The following is a 6000-nucleotide window of genomic DNA, read 5'->3' as shown; positions in this document are numbered from 1 at the left end:
CCCCTTTTTTTAAATCAAATATTGTTGAACATTCAAACTGCCAATTTCTCCTTTACTCAAGACAAAGCATTCGTATTTTGATCTATGGAGCGGTCAAATATTTATTAAAATAATTAACTATCATCTTTATTTCCAAGCACAGTTTTTTCCATGAAGCCTTTCGCATCTGCTCTATATTTTATATTTTTCTGATTTTAGAAACAAAATCATGAAAAAGATAGTCCACACGTTTTACGTGCGTGTTAAATTAAGGGCGTTTTGGCATTGTCTTCATCGACTATCACGGTTTCCATTAGTTTATACTGAAGCATTATTTTATAACTGATGGCGATGTTTTTAATCGGTGCTGTCGTTTTTAAACTGTTCCACTGTTAGTTATATTAAGTGTACTATACTTTATAAATAATACAATTGCAATTCATAATGAGCAATAAATGTTGCTTTAACCAAATGAGAACCTTAATCTAAATAGGCAAACTAAAATGTAAATGTTTATGGTCATTCAACCTCAAGTTGAAAATAAAAGTAAATCATATGTTTGATCTGTCAATGGAGAGTGCATACTATCGCTGATTATCGCCCTTCAACCAAAGTATGTGTCGTCAAAGTTGACAGCACGCATGCTAGGTCTGAGAATTGGCGCGAAGCGGTGTCCACGTTGCTTCGTTTGTTTGGCATAATTATTACTGATTTCAATAATTTGTCATTTTATCAATGCCTTTTTAACCTCCTTCGATATAATGTCCGCTAACTTTAATTAAACATGTATTTAGCCACACAATTATGCTTGGAGAGTGAGAGTGGTTCAATGGTACAGGTGTTGGCATCTTACCCAGGAGGTTATGGGGTCTGTCCAAACCAGGAGTACCTTCTCACGGCCTCTCAAAATGGACACCAGTTTGTGAATAAGTTGACTACTCATGTTACTTGACAAGTGAATTTCTCAAGTAATCAGCGATCAGAAATTAGCAAATACCTGCAAAGGCATGCATTATTGAATCCATCCACTCTCCAGTGTACGACACAAACATAAACAGACAGCTATCTGTCATAGCTTGATTTAAAACTTTGTGAATCCCCAAATCAGCGTAACTCTTAGCGATAAATGGAAGGAAGCCATTAATAAAACAATGATATTCATTTTAATATCAAACATGTGATCAATGCTGATATCGATGTTATTCACATTGTTAAACGTGAACGTTTGCTTATTTGGTAGTTTTATTGCGTATTGTAGCCTACCTTGTAACCATGTTCGAATGCGATTATCGAATTGTTTGCTCTGCTGTTAGCATTCTACTTTGCCTATGTATTAGGTCATAGTGTATATTTTATTTTTTTCTCTTCCTTCTTTTCACTCGGTTGTTAAACGTTAACTTGACAATGATCGTTGTTAAAAAGCACCTTTGTGGACAAATTATTTTCTATGGCTAAATACCTTATTCAATTGATTCAGTAAATTTTCCCAATTGCTAAAAAATTAAACATTAAACAACACGGGGATGAAGTGGCGTGAAGCCATTCCGCAGCGAATAGGCGCAGACAGACCTTACAATATAGAACACAACCACGATTGCTGACTTCATAATTTTGCTTTAGTTTTGCCTTTGCAGGATTCCTTTAGCTGAATGTATTTGCACTTCTTCGCGATAACTTTGATTTTCAAAATACCACAGTATAATTTATGCTTTATCACAAATACCATTTCGTTACTAAATTGATCATGAAATGTCCAAAACCAGAACTGCATTTTCCTTTAAATGGTTATGTGTAATCATTTCGTTGATGGTGGATTAATTGTGGCATTTGTCTCATAACGTTATTTCTTTCATGCTTAACGATGAAATATGGGGTTTAAACAGTGAAATAACAACAGTGAAAATATCAATTTGATATTTTCACTGCAAAATAAGGAGTGCAAATATCAATTTTCAGAACTACTTTTAAAATCCTTTGTTGTTACATGTACTTGCCGTGGTCAAAACAGAACACTGGACTTCAGTAAAATGTTAAAAAAAATAAAGAAATATTTTATAAATTTAAATAAATATATAATTGGCAATTAACAACTTACCGTTTATTACCGGTTATCCCGTTTATCAAACATTTTACTGATCTTTGAAGCTGAATGTTCGAACATTTGCTTTCATTCCAAACAAATTACAGACAAAAACAACTGTTCGGACATAAATAAAATTTTATAGCATCGTTCAAATGTATTTTGAACTGTTAACCGTTGTAGTACGTAAAATGAGCTTCCTGGAGAATTCACACAACAATTTACAGATAGATCCGATATTTTTTACCCCACCCACATTTCAAAATGTGTCAACAAACTAGCGTGGCATTTACTCTTCTGGAAAACAAACATTTTAAAGCGAAACAGACTGGTCTCTGACAGTAAGATGACTGAATATTAACTTACTATAAAAACACACGTATATGCAGTCTTAAACTAAGAAGAATGGTTAAAATCCAATGAGTATCCATTTGTTTTGCTAACACATTTGACCTTCCAAATTTTCTTTCTATAAATAGCGGCGTAGTAATTTGGTTAAAATAAAAAGTGTTTTCATTATTTTTTGGAACATTTGTGCACTAATAATACTTCATTTTTTACTGTTCATAAAACTTTGCAATAAAAAACGAGCGAATATTAAGCTATAAGAATGAATAGCAGAGAACTATTTCTCAGCAAACCGAAAGTAGAAAAGTTGACAGCTATAATTATGCATGAGGGGCGCCCCACGGGTAGCGGCGTAAAGCCCACCCTTTTCCAAAAAGGGGGTAATTCAGAAATAAATAAAAAACAAATAAAACTCCGAAAATAAGCATAAAAGAAACAGAAAATTTGTTTATTTCAGTGTAAGATCGTATTTAATTTCACTCGTGATCATAAAAAAACTACATTTTCACTCGTGGCTTCGCCACTCGTGAAAATATGTTTTTCTATGACACTCGTGAAATAAAATACGATCTTACACTGAAATAAACAAATATCCTCTATATAATTATAAACACCAGTAGGTATAACAGTGTTCTTTTCCTATTTCCATTTGGCAATAACCTTTCCTTATGAAAGGCCGCTGTAGAAATCCCTTACTTTCATCTTCATTTGAATTTATCACAATACAATCTCGCCGTGTTGTTTGTAGGACATTCATTTAATTACTAATTCCATTTATTCTGTGATTTCCAATTAATTCTGACCATATAAACCAATACCTTACTTAATTGTTCTCCTATGTCCCTTATTCATGATGGAAAATTGTATTTTGTCGGACTGTATGCTGTGTTGGACCCCTCCTGACATTTCCATTCATATCGTTTTCATCAGCTCGTTTATTGCTTTTTCGGGTATAACATAAGATTTTCAGTAATATTGTGATATATTCAAAATGTATTTTTGTCTGAAACAGAATCAAAGGACAAAATGGTGCAACATTAAATTATTTTTATAAGGTACCGGTTTTCGTTGGTAAAATTTAGCTGGAAACGGCTTATGAAACTCCATATATCAAATACATTCATTTTTCGTCTCTTGTTTGGTTTAAAATCAGCAAAATCCAATTGGAGAAAACAATGGTTAATTGTATAAAACTGTTAATTAAAATAATCATACTCAAAAATTTAAAGCAAAGCCCTTGACTACAGTCAACAATCTACAGTGTGTACAAACCATAAGCGTATTTTGTTATCCCTTTTAATATCAAAGCCACACTATTACTGAGTCGGTGGCCATATTGGAAGATCGTCCGCCTCGGGTGGAGAAGGTCATGGTATCAATCCCCGACCGCATCCTGCTGGAATACATATAACTATTGTACCAGTTTTTCCTATACCTTTATACACGGTGCTCGACATAAGAGGGTATAACTGGAAATACAGATTAAACCAAGGATAGTTGTTTCTCGTCAATCGGTTCTTTTTAAGGGTTTAGAACCAAGGAGTCCTTCCAAAAAAGGCTAAGGTATTCCTCCCGAATTGCTTATACTCTGCTGATATATAAATGTGACGTAAGAGAAGCGGTTACTTATATTGCTCTTGTCACCATAGAAAACGGCAACGACAACCTAAAAGGTAACCAATGGACCTTTAAAAACAACCAGTGCTGCCATTGTCTGTAGTTATTGTTCTTCAGAAATGAATACTTTCGAATGACCACACACCGATTGAGCTGCTTTTTTGCAATCATTGAATGTTGCAGTAGTTAGTCTAAAATATTTCTGTCCAAAATAAAGCTTTAAAATTATATAATGGTCAGGTTGTGCTAAAACTTAATTAAAAAACTAGTTCAAACTTAACACACATGGGATTATTAAAGAAAATCAGGTATTATGTTTTCTACAGTTTGATAAATATGAAAAAAATAATATAAGGTATTTATTTTCTTCGTTACTTGCTCCCAATTGATCCAAGCTCTTTCGTTAATAGGGAACATGCAAGAGGAAATGGGTGAAAAGATTATAACATCGTTAATATAGAGTGCAAGACAAAATGTGCGTTCAGAAAATAATCGTTCGTTATTAAACAATCTGCAAGTTAGTTTCACTTGACACGAAGTAAAAACAAGTCAAACTTCAATGAGCGTATTGGAATCATATATTGAGTTCTTTAATAAGTAAATACTGAAATATCTTATATGTCGCCGGTTCAATGAGTAAAACTCATCTGCCAAAACGATGGCTCCATAAAAAAGAACGAAATAAAATCAAAATACAATATTTATTTAGATAAGTTTTCAATTTATATCAAAGAAGGAATATATATATGTGTTATTTTATATATACTGTATCTTAAAATTGACCATTTTTCAGAAAAAGTATCGAAAAAATGGAGAATCCTTTGCAAGGTTGGGTCCTGCAATGCAAAGGACTGGGGGAATTCGAATGGTATTTGTTCTGATACTGTGTTTGGGCTTTTTTGTTTATTGATTGCTTCCGGGGACGTTTCTGGGGAAGTTTGTGTTACAACATAGGTTTGAAGAGATTGAATAAATGTTCGAGCATGATGATTAAAAATTCAAATGTCGAGTAATGACGTCAATATTTCTGATGAATACGGATATGACGTCATAAAATATGCATTCAACACGTTGACATAATTTGGCGCCAAATTCTCGTTTAATTGCGTTAAAAGTGAGCGCTTTTGTTTCGCGTTTTGTTAAGACCTCAAAGTGCTCCGTACCGACTATACTAGGTTTCTTTAAAAATAAATTTCTTTCAGAAACGTTTATATTTTGATACATTGTTCATTGTTTTACTTTTATTGGAATGTATATTTAAAATGATATGCATTTTATTAAAATTTTTGTTAATTTAATAACATTATACCACTTGTCCACGAACTTTACGAACAACCCTCGTATAACAGAACACAGTAATATATCGTGCTTGAACATGCAATCGCTCTGTTCGACGCAAGTACACATTCTCATTGCCGAACTGGTATTGGTTTTTTTGTTCGATGGCCATTACGTGTTTAAATAACCGTTCCCGACTATTTCGTACGACGGACAAAATAATGTGGTATTAAAATATATCATTGATAATCGCATCAACAAAATCGCTAAACTGTATCATAAATATAGACAAATTTCACACATTTTTGCGACGTATGATTGGAACGGTTCAATTCTGAAAAGTACATTTATAACTATTCCTTAGAATAACTCTTACATTAATTTGTTTTAATTTAAAGTATATAATTATTGAGGGATTGTAGCTTACACTTAGTCACCCAATCTTTTTTCAAAGTCATTTGTTGCATTGTTTCACATTGTGGTTTGAAATGTTAGATTGAATTTTCAAAAAATGAATTGCAGATTGAATTCACACAATGGTTTTATTTTTCACGTTTTAAAAACTTACAAACTGTCATCTGTTTGAGACGGGATGTACGGATAGATAATCGTTCTTTCTGTTTTTGCAAAATGAATATTTGGCTTAAAATGTTTTTTCTTATGCTTCAGCTATAAAATGTTTTATTCATAGTGTTTGA

This window comes from Mya arenaria, chromosome 15 (genome assembly GCF_026914265.1).
Source record: "Mya arenaria isolate MELC-2E11 chromosome 15, ASM2691426v1".
In the NCBI taxonomy this organism is placed as follows: Eukaryota; Metazoa; Mollusca; class Bivalvia; order Myida; family Myidae; genus Mya; species Mya arenaria.
Note: the sequence above shows the minus strand (reverse complement) of the source record.